The sequence below is a fragment of the Silene latifolia genome, chromosome 11, assembly GCF_048544455.1.
Source record: "Silene latifolia isolate original U9 population chromosome 11, ASM4854445v1, whole genome shotgun sequence".
NCBI classification, from domain to species: domain Eukaryota; kingdom Viridiplantae; phylum Streptophyta; class Magnoliopsida; order Caryophyllales; family Caryophyllaceae; genus Silene; species Silene latifolia.
Genome location: NC_133536.1, coordinates 18,746,411 through 18,758,586, shown reverse-complemented (window position 1 = coordinate 18,758,586; position 12,176 = coordinate 18,746,411). Strand labels below are relative to the sequence as shown.

The window sequence follows — 12,176 nt, the reverse complement described above, 5'->3', positions numbered from 1 at the left end:
AAGGGGAAAATGCATGAACGATCCTTAAACCGAACCCGTGAATTTCACGGGTCACAAAACTAGTTATTCGTCAAAAGTATTCCTAAAATCGAAAGGTAAAACAATTGAGTGGGACACCTAAAATTAAATAAATAAATAAATTACAACTTTTATGTAATAATGTACCGGTGTTAAATAATCCCTTGACAAGGCAAAAGAAAATTAACCTAGTAGTGGTAGATGCTAAAGTCGAAATTATCTTAATACAATAATAATTTCTCAGAATTATTGGATTTATTACACGTTTTTAACAAAAAATTTCTTATATAATAATACTTATTAGTGTATTTTTAAGGTTTGTCGGCCCGACGATTAAGCTTTACTTCGATTTTCAAAAACCGTTTTAATCTTTATTCTTGATTTAAATTCTAAGTTTTTATAAAAAAAAATACAAATAACCACCACATATTTGCGTATTTTTACAAATAACCACCATGTATTTACAATTTTACAAATAACCCCCAAACTTTTATCTAAACTCCCCAATCACCACTGTATATCCAATTCATGGACTATACAACCAATTGTATATGTTGTACGGTTAGAATCTTAGCTTTGTGATAAAGTATCTGAGCTTATGCTAAAAAATATGAGCTTTATTAGAAAGTATTAAGCTCATCCATTTACACACTAAAAACATAAACTTTGAATTAGCTCAGAAAGAATACATATAAGCTCGGATTCTTATACCTTAGTTGTACAATGCTTATGATACAACTGGATGTATAATCCTATTTGTGCTGTATATCTGCCTCGACACTTGTTTTTTTTTATTCCCGACTCGTTAAGTAATGTTTTACGTAAAATGCCCATAATACCCTTCCCCATTACTCCCAAACTTAAGAATCCCCAAATTGCCAGAAATAGCAAATCACCATCAAATTAATGTTCACCTTTCAATCTTTCACCTTTCATAGACCATAATCAATCAACCTTTACACACCATATTTCAGCAAGCCATTGTGGCTCACGCATATCTACTGGAGCCAGCAACATCGATTCGACACCGAACCCGCCACACCTCATCTCACAATCACCAACCTGCTCGGTACTCGACCACCATGGTCGAAGCACCGAGCTGCAACTCCGAGCACCACCGAGTCCATTAAACATACAATCGTTGCCGATGAAGATTCCTTGGCAGCACTGCAACCACCACCTTATTGACATCACCGAGTTTTGCTAATTCGGTTCATTTTAGCACTGCAATCCTAATTGTCGATCTGTGATAAAGTTAGAGAAAGTGAGAGATATAGATCGAGAGAGCTTCAACAGTTTGGGGATTTAGGGTGCAGTGTTTCACAAGTTAGGGAGTATTGCTGATGATTTTTACAAAGAAGCTAATGACATTGGTATGTCTAGGAGTAATAGAGGGAGGGGTATAATGGGCATATTACGTAAAATGTTACTTAACGAGTCGGGAAATAAGAAAAATAGGTGTCGGGGCAGATATACAGTGGTGATTGGGGAGTTTAGATAAGAGCTTGGGGTTATTTGTAAAAGTGCAAATACATGGTGGTTATTTGTAAAAATACGCAAATACGTGGTGGTTATTTGTAATTTTCTCAAAAAAATATTCGGGCTTCAATTTTAAAGCATGTAAGTTTAACTTGACTTTTGTATTATTTTCACCTCCCATTTTTGTTTTTCCACTTTTCCTTTTCTGTAATTTCGCTTTTTAGTGTGCGATCATCCATGACGGCTCTCCAATCATTTTAGGACTAAGGCTCTGATGTTGTTGTTGTATTATAAATAGGGTTTTTCCAATAACAAGCTATTTTAGTTTTGTTTTTTGATGTATAATGATGTGATTCTCAACGGCGTTTTCATTCACTGGCCTAGACCATTGACTTAGCTTGATAAACACGGAGTATAATTTTAACTAACTTTGGTAAAGAGTTACTCTTGTGTAAGACGGTTTTATATTAATATAATTGTAAAACGGATTCAATCACAATTCTAGCCTATTTATCGGTAAAAGTGATTACTAAGAAAATCTGCTTTACAATAAATTTGTATAAGGCCATCTTACACAAGTATTTGTATTGCTAAATGGTCATTTTTGAGTTATTTCAAATAGATGTCATCGAAGCCTCGAAGGTAACTTTTATTTTGGTTTTGTTTTGATTTGATATATCGAGGTCATTTCATTTGACTAACTTAATTTGATTTGCTTAATTCAGGTTGAGTAGAGATCAAAATACGTAAATCCCACATCATGTGAGTTTCATGTCATAATTTTATCGAGTTGGGTGTTAATTAATTGAGTTAACATTGATTAATTTTTTAAATTATATTTTATTTTGGATTATTAAAAAGTAAAAACTAACAAAATTCAAGCACTAGTAGTATACGCGTGATTGACTTTGTCCCAAGTGTAAATTTATTAATGTGAAATACGGAGTAATTATTTTATTCACGCCAACAAATTATACAACCCTAATAATTTCCAAAAAAAATTCAACTGATTTTTACTTACCTAGTTCCTTTAGGACTTCCTTGTTGTCGGTAACAAGAACTCCTCGCCCAAGTAACAAAGCATATATATAGACTGATGTAATTTCATATTTTCATAATCTTTCACTTAAAAACAATTGCAAATTATACATAAACAACACTAAAATCAGAGAGTTCATCAAGATCGTCATCATGGAGAAAGTGAAAGAAAAAGATAACTTAGACATGAATACTACTACTACGAGATTAATGAAGCTGAAAGATAATGAAAATACTAAGGTGCAATTGTCGTATGCTCAACGATTGGAGAATTCAACTCGAAAGATGCAAGAAAGATACAATCAAGCTAAAGATAGCCGGCAAAAGATATGCGTAATAGGGTTGGATGATGCCCCTAATCCATCTCGTCGTAGCGAGACTATGATCAAGAAAGTTATACCTAATGGTGTTAGGAAGCCACTGATGTCTAACGTAAAGCGTACCTCAAGTTGTGTCAAAGACAGAGGCGTAAAAAGAAATTCTCAAGGGTATGGCGGCATCAAGGGTAACAATGGAAATTTGGAGTTGTCGAAGAAACGGGATGAATTGAATGAAAAGAGGAGATTGAATGAAGTATACAAATTGTCGTACGCTGAAAGGGCGGAGATGGTGAAGAGGAAATTGCAACAAGGATATGATCAATGCAAAGACGATAGCCGTAAGAAGGCGTGTTTAATTTGTTAAATTCGAAGGGGAGTGAGAAAAAAAAAACATATATAAGATATTAATCCCACATTGATGAAGAAACATTGATCAAGGTAAGAGCTAAGTATAAAGTGGCATTCTTCAACATTGAAAAAATCACGCAGCCATGCATTGAGCACAAAGCGAACTATTCTTTCGCCTTTTACTAAAGAATACCGTGTGCTTCGTTGCTTTCTGATGGCATACGTTAATTTTTAGAGGAGCTCCTTCAACGGAGCTTCCAGCAATTCAAGTGCAATGTCGATAATTTTAATGTCGTTAATTGTGTTTTCAGCCTTCAGCCTTTACATTATTGTCCAACAGCAAATATTGAAGCTTTCTTACATCAACAGATAAAATTGTTAAAGAGTAATTTTGATGTTGTATATTCATTGCAACAAGGCTACGATGATCAATGCGAATATAGCCGTAAGAAGGCGTACTTAATCTGTTAGATGGAGGCTTCTCTTACATTCGTTCATCAACTTAGCTATGCATAATGCATGAAATAATAGCCTATTCTTACAATATCATTGTAGTAGAGGACGAGATTGACGAACCTCCTTAATTTTCATTGGCAAATAATCAGTTGACGAAATAAAAGAAAATTAGCCTCGTCGAAAATGCTAAAATCGTAATTCTTTGACAACAATTCCTCTGCATTATTATAAATAAGGTTACAATCAACATATTTAGTAGCCTAAGTGGTAAGCTAAGTACAACACATGGCCCTAATTAATCCTCTCATTATGAGGACAAGAATGATACCTTTTCTTAGTGGTACAATACAATAGCGAGTTTTTAAATCGCCATATTAGTTTTATTATTGAATATTATACTCGTAACTACTAATTTTTAGGAACAATAGGACTTCTTACATCTTTCTCGTTCATGTGATTTTAACCTTGTTTCTCCCACACGCAATAATTAGCTCCATAGGTAGCAACTTTGAAGTTTGATGGAATGAGATTGCCAAGGTCATTTCTGGTTCCGAGCTTCACTATAATCTTTCCATCGATCATTGCAACGTAGAGATCGGCATTATTTTGCCATTATATTGACATTACTTGCTTCGAAATACCATTTCTCGTCCTTCATCGAACTCAATCGTATAATTTCTTCCTTCAAACCCCATTCAAAGAAATGATCATAGAGCGCAAAACGAAAACAGTAAGTGAATTGGAGTTTATTGGTAATTAAATGTTTGTCAAATAGTAAGTGCATATATATTAGGGCATCATCAACTATCAAGTGACTTACGATAGATGGGGTTCCAGGGTGCGTGAGAATATATGCGTAGCCTTGCATAACTTTATCGGAGGGGAATGCCCATAGTCTTTGAGTGGATCCGGTATCATGGTTATCGATAAAGGTTCTTTGCATTTTTAGGCATAATTCCAATAAGTCCACTAGGCCTACCACTTGGGTCTTTTAATCTCCATAATTCTCCTTCAACGGCCGCTTGAAGAATACCTTTAGTAGTGAAATCAAAGGCATTAATAACACCTCCACCTGCGGCTTGGACCCACCCGGCTAACTCATTCCTAGGCCCGTCTTGGTTGTAGTCGGGCTTACCATCCGGGTCATAGTGTATAGCCGAGTCCCATAACTCACCAACGGCGAAATTAGGTGAAGTTTGTTGCATGTAAAGTTTGGTAATGCTAGGTGCATATCCCTTGACAAAATCAAATCTCCATCCACTATCAAATCCAATTTCGGTCTTCAACCAATTCATCCAATCGATTAGCTCTTTTTGGACTCTTGGGTTAAGGTGATCGATATCTGGAGCCGCTCCAGTGTCTAAATTCCCGCTACCATCTGAGTATTGAGTGTCGTCCCTACATATGGCCCATGGACCCCAATCTAGACGATCATCGGGCGTGCCTCCTTCAAAGATGCAATAGATTCCCCTTCCATCTTGCTTGTCAGCACATCTATGATTTATTACGATATCAACTACCGATTTGATCCCTTTTTGATGTAAGGAGTTGATAAAGTTCTTCAACTCGGTCTCATGTCCATACCTTGAGGCGTCAAGATCATATAATCTACCAGACAAATATCCTGAAATTCAAGACAAATATGAGTTAGTTTAGTTTAAACAAATGTCTCGACTCTCGAGTGCAATTCTCTAACATAAAATCAAAGTTGTCCGAGAAGGTAAACAAATGATTGAGTCGGTAATTTGGAAGACTAAAAATATATACCTTGAGGAGAAACAGAATGAGAAGGGGGAGGAAGCCAGACATGGGTGACTCCAGCTCTAGCCAAATCATCAACCGAGTTTACCAAAGAATTGTAAAGTCCTCCTTGCATATGGTATGACTCCTAATTGAATCCCTACACATTACAATGCAGAATTAATGTAACTATTTCCTCAACCAACAAAAATAAATTAATCTAGTTAACCCAACATATTGAATTTCAAATGAGAATAATTTATGAATAATAAAGAGATTTTTTCTAGTAAACTGTCTCATCTTGTTTAGTTTTGATTAAAATATACTACTCACAGCAAATAAAAAGGTAAATAAATGATTGGGACAGAGGAAGATGTACCTAGTTCATTCCTCTAGCTTTGAACCTCAGCTCACCACCATTGCAAATACTAACAGAAGTTGAATAGTGTATTACCTGAAATAACAATGTAGGCGTGACGAAGGCAAAGAGAAGAGAGAATAAGATGGTAAAGAAGCAAAGAAGATTGATGATCCTAGAACTCTTCATCTTCAAACTCCGTGAATGGAACAATGAAGAAGAAGAAATATGATGAAGGAAATGAATGAAGAATTAGGAACGTAAGGAGGGTTTTTATAGGTGAAGAAAAATGCATGCATGCCAAAATGGATCGAAAAATGTCACGTATTTCGAGTAAACGAAAGTTAGGTTGATAAGGTTTTTGGATAGCTCTCGTTACTTGACGATTCATTATGTTAGAACACATTGGGTTGATGATGCCAAGTCCCTTTGTTATTTGATTGTTTGCTCTTAGTTGAAATGATTAGTGATTGAAGCAATCTAATGGACTTTCAACAATGATTCAAGATGATCAAGCTAATCAAGGAAGTCAAGACAATGATATTTTCCTAGCCTTAGTCGAAAAATGTAAGAGTAAGTGTAACATTCTCATTTAAGTCAAGTAATGGCAAAACCATGCAACAGTACGCTGTACTGTGTTCTGGTACTATCATACGGAGGAGGAATCTCGACCAAGTGTTTTTAAGTGTCAAAACTTTGCAAACTTTAAATCTTAAACATTTGAATTTTCAAAAGCTTGAAAATAATCTGAAATTTTGGAGTCACAAACCCACTTGACTAAGCCTCTAGATTTGTGCAAACACCTTTTCCTAAAATGGCAAAGAAGACTTGTCAAACTTCTAAAGTAAGAAAAGCTTTTTGCCATTTTGGTAAATGTCACATGTTGAGTGTAGTAGCTTAAGTTTTCTGATTTCTTAAGCCCCAAGCCTATAGTCTAACACTTATCATCACTCAAAGCTATCATTTTAATATTGGATTTAATCTTTCTAAGTTGTACTTACCTAAGACTAAATCCACTATAAATAGAGTGTCTTAGTCACATTTATTTCTTAAGACTTCCAAAGCATTTATTGTAAAAACCTTGCAAATCATTTGTGCATTTAAAGTTTTGTTCTTCAAGTGTTTGCAAAACGTTTTTCTGATTTTAAAGTCTTCAAATTGTTTTGAAAAGTTGTAAAACCTCCAAGTATCGATTCATTTGTCTTTGTGACATAATGAGTTTGTTCCATGATTCTCGTGTTAGATCTTCATTGTGATCTCCATGTTCATTTAGTGAACCCTTGAGATTCAAGATTCTGTAACACCTTGAGATAGAACCCATAAACTTTTGGATCGGAGTAGCTTTAAGTTTGAGTGCAACCGGAGTAGGTTGGCGAGTTATTTTCATTGTAAGGGGTTTAGTAAGTTTAAGTAAATTTCTAAACAAGCAATAAAATAATAGTTGGACGTAGGCCTCGGAGTAGAGGCTGAACCAATTTTTAAAATGTCGTTTGTTTGTTCATTTACTTTTACGTTCTTCCACTTTGCTATTTCTCGCATGTACCTAATCAAGTTCTGTGTCACAGTCACCTATACTGTGACATAGAACTGTTGTACCTTCTTGTGAACTTACATTCAATTAAGTGTCTCAAGTCTTGTACTTCAATATTCTTAGCTTAAAGTAATTAATTAACTAAGTTAATGATAAAAATTTTAAAAGGTACACCTAATTCACCCCCTCCTCCTCTTAGGTGTTAATCGTTCTTAACTCTTCAATTGGTATCAGAGCCTTGTGCTCTTGATATTGGTTAAATCCAAAGAGTTGATCCTATAGTTATGGACAATTCAAAACACACTAAGTATCCCATTTTCAAGGGAGAAAACTATGCCTGGTGGAAACATCGCATGGAGCACTATGTCAAAAGTGCGGACTATGAATGTTGGTTAATCATTCAAAAGGGTCCCCTCAAAATCGAAGTGACTAATGCTGATGGCACTAGTTCCTTGAAAAGTGAGGATAAGTATGTTGAGGCCGACTATAAGAAAATCGAGAAAAACTCTAAGGCCATGTCCATTCTTCAATATGGGATCGGTGACCAAGAGATTAATCGTATATCTGGATGTGCTTCGGCCAAAGAGATTTGGGACACCCTAAGCCTTGCTTATGAGGGAACGTCACAAGTCAAGAAATACCGTATTGATCTTCTCATGCAACAATATGAGATGTTCAATATGGAACGAGATGAGTCAATTAATAGTTTGTCTTCACGTTTTTCTAGTATTGTCAATGACCTTAAGAGTTTAGGTAGGAGTTTTCAATCCGAGGATTGAGTCCGCAAAATCCTTCGTAGCCTAACTGAAAGGTGGCAACCGAAGGTTACGGCTATTGAGGAAGCTAAGGACCTTTCTTTGCTCACCCTTGATGAACTTATGGGCTCACTTATGGCTCATGTGTTAACTCTCATGAAGTGTTCTAGTGAAAGCTCTAAAGGGAAAGGACTCGCTCTTAATGCTCTCTCAAGTGATGAGGAGGATGAAGATGATGAGTTTGCAATGTTCACTAAAAACATTGTTGGCATGATAAATGGTCGAAACTCTCAAAGGTATAGCAACAACTCTAATAAACGCCGTTTTCCTAAGAGAAGATCTAACTCCACTGTTGGTTGCTTTAAATGTGGTGACAAAGGTCACCAAATCAAAGAATGCCCAAAGTGGAACGATATCAAATCTAAGGAAAAACGTGACTTTGCAAAACGTGATTACAAAAACAAAGTAATGACTGCTATTTGGGGCATGTCTGATTCTGAAGAGGACGATGTCCTTGAGGATGAATTAGACGCCAAACTTAGCATCTCATCTAGTTCCTCAAAAAATGTTTCCAAATCATCTAAGAAAGATGACATCAAGTGTCTTATGGCTCACTCCGCGAACTCAGACTCTAATTCAGACCATGAGGTAATTAAGCTCAAGAAAAAGGTTTGATCTTTCTCTAAAGACAAAGTTTGTCTCCTCCTAGATCAATTTATTGATAAATGTCGTGTCCAAACTAATAAGTTAGAAGTTATGCAAATTGAAATCGAGGACATAGTTGAGGAAAATGTCGTCCTAAAAGAAAGTCTAAATGAGAATGATCAACCTAGTTCCATATTGAGTCTTGAGAAAGAAATCAAAAAGCTTCGAAAACAAAATTTGTTTTTAGCCAACAAAGTCGATGAAACCGGTGTAACAGATCCCTGCACTGTTGCATCCAGTTCTAACAAAGAAAATGTGTCGTCACTAACTCAAGAACGTGACCAACTTTTGATTGACTTAGCAACTCGTGACAACGAAAAGGATGATCTTGTTAAGATTGCTGAAATGTTAAATGATGAGTCTAGTCATGTCAAAAGTGCCTTAGAACGAGCTCAAAAAACAAATGATGACCTTCTTGCTCAAATTGAGATGTTAAAAAGAACTGAACAGACTCATGCCACAGAGGTCTCTACTGTGGCATCTGAGTCGAGAAAAGAAGTAGATACTCTCACGAAATTAGTGTCTTCTTTGACTAAGGAACGTGACACTCTTCTAGCTGACCTCAAATTATGTCAAAGGGATAATAAACAATTGGAACAAATTGGGATGTTACTTAGTGATGAAGCAAGACTTGCAAAACAACCTTTCGACAATTTAGGTAAATTGAATCTTAATCATCTTGCTAAAATCGAAACATTGACTAAAGAGCTAGATGAGGCTAAGATGTTCTACTTAAAATGGGAAGGAAGTCAGAATGTTTTGGAGTTTCTCTTGAAACAATCACAAGAATATGAAAAATTTGCAAAGAATGCTGGACTTCCTGAGTACATCATTTGTAACTATTGTGGCAAAACAGGTCATGAGTTTAATGGTTGTGAAAAAAGAGTCCGTGACTTAGAAAGAAACACTAAAAATGCTAAACAAGTGTGGATCAAAAAAGAGGAAGTCAAAAAGGTCGTTGTCAAGAAGGAGCCCAAACTTGTTTGGGTTCCTAAACTAAATGTTTGATTTCTTATAGGCATTAGTGAGGGGCAGCAGCAATTGGTACTTAGACAGTGGATGCTCTCGTCACATGACGGGAGATGAAAACCAATTCCTCTCGCTAGAAGCCTATGATGGTGGCATGGTGACTTTTGGCGACAACAAGAAAGGTGAAATCATTGGTATTGGAAAAGTTGGTAAGTCAAAGTCATCATGCGTGGACAAAGTGTTGCTTGTCAAAGGTTTGAAACACAATCTCTTGAGCATTTCACAACTATGTGATCGAGGTAATATTGTTGAATTTCTTGCTAGTGAATGTAGAATCATCAATGGAAAAACTAGAGAACTCATACTTGAAGGTAAACGTGTCAAAGATGTCTACATGACTAACTTATATTCATTGTCGGGTCAATCACTATCATGCATGAGTGTTCAAAAGAACGACCCTTGGCTTTGGCACAAACGACTTGGTCATGTAAATGCTAAGACACTTAACACCCTCAAGAGACTTGATCTAGTTGACGGCATTCCTAACATTAAGTTTGAATTTAAATCACTTTGCGATGATTGTGTCAAAGGAAAACAAGTTAAATGCTCTTTTAAATCCAAAAAGGTTGTTAGCACTTTCTTACCTCTTGAACTCATTCATATTGATTTATGTGGTCTCATGCGAGTTGTGAGTAAAGGTGGAAATCGTTTTATTTGTGTCATTGTAGATGACTTCACAAGATTTGTTTGGCTTCTCTTCTTAAGTTCTAAGGATCAAACATTTGATGAGTTCTTAATTTGGGTCAAAAAGGTTCAATACAAATTTGGTTATAAACTTGTCTCATTGAGATCCGACCATGGAACCGAGTTTGAGAACTTGTCATTTGAGTCTTATTGTAATGAGAATGGTGTTAGTCATAACTTCTCGGCCGCAAGAACCCCACAACAAAATGGGGTTGTGGAACGAATGAATCGAACTCTTGAAAATATGGCTAGAACCATGCTCATTAGCTCTAAAGTTCCTAATAATTTTTGGGCCGAAGCCGTAAACACATCTTGTTATATTTACAACCGTGTCATAATTAGAAAAATCATTGAGAAAACTCCCTATGAACTACTACGAGGAAGAAAACCTAATCTTTCACATTTAAAATGCTTTGTGCACAATAATGGAAAAGACAACCTTGGCAAATTTGATGCTCGTAGTGATGAAGGAGTTTTTGTTGGTTATTCCGATCATAGTAAAGCCTATAAGGTTTATAACAAAAGGACTATGAAAATGGAAGAAAGCGTTCATGTAATATTTGACGAATCTAGTCTTTTTGTGTCGAACACACAGGTTGATGATGAGGATGATGAATATGATGATGATTTTGAGATTGGTATGACACGACATGATATGGATCAAGTGGTAGAAGAGGCTGAGCAACAGTTGGAGCCACTGTTGCATGAGAAGGATGTCCAAAATTCAGGGGGAACTAATCGTCCTCCTACACAAGACGATGCTACCTCATCCAGGGGGAACAAGGATGGTGAAGAACAGCCCAATCTAAACATAAATGAACCACAATCACCTCCTTCAAACAATCCTCATGCTACAGTCCCCTCTACTGTTCCAGACGAACAAACCGAATCCTCTAACTCACTTATTCCCAAAAAATGGAAACACCAAAGCTCGCATCCTTTATCAAATCTAACCAGTGACTTAACTTCTGGAATAAAAACCAGATCATCGCTTCAAAATTTCTGTGCACACAATGCTTTCATCTCAAAAATTGAACCAGACCATATCACAGTAGCCTTGACTGATGAATGCTGGGTGATTACAATGCAAGAGGAATTGGAGCAATTCGAAAGGAACAAGGTATGACATCTTGTCCCTAGGCCCTCCCAACGTACTGTAATTGGTACACGGTGGGTCTTTCGCAACAAGCTAGATGATGTTGGAGAAATCGTAAGGAATAAAGCTAGACTAGTGGTGCAAGGTTTTAACCAACAAGAAGGAATTGATTACGATGAAACCTTTGCACCGGTAGCTAGGCTTGAAGCCATACGAATGCTTGTAGCTTTTGCGTCTTTTCAAGGTATAAAGCTTTTTCAAATGGATGTCAAAACCGCATTTTTAAATGGATACCTTGATGAAGAAGTGTTTGTTGAACAACCTCCGGGCTTTATAAACAACGAATTTCCCAACCACGTTTTTAAACTTGATAAAGCACTCTATAGTTTAAAACAGGCTCCTAGAGCTTGGTATGATAGGCTTTCAAAGTTTCTATTGCAAAATGGTTTCATACGTGGGTCCGTGGATAAAACGTTGTTTATCAAGTCACAAGGAGATGAACTGTTGCTTGTGCAAGTATATGTCGATGACATTATTTTTGGAGCAACTAACAATGTTCTTTATAAGTACTTTTCTGATTTAATGATTTCCGAATTTGAAATGAGTATGATGGGAGAAC

General features: G+C 36.3%; 1 non-coding gene and 1 pseudogene across 1 annotated transcript; one reads left to right on the top strand and one right to left on the bottom strand.

Annotated features, from left to right (window-relative positions):
* Window positions 1-3,342: 3,342 nt before the first annotated feature.
* On the top strand, window positions 3,343-3,460 carry LOC141615716 (U5 spliceosomal RNA). The gene has a single exon (XR_012530119.1). It is a non-coding gene; the product is annotated as a U5 spliceosomal RNA (small nuclear RNA).
* Window positions 3,461-3,932: 472 nt separating this feature from the next.
* Window positions 3,933-5,946, bottom strand: LOC141612757 (alpha-amylase-like; annotated as a pseudogene).
* Window positions 5,947-12,176: the final 6,230 nt, after the last annotated feature.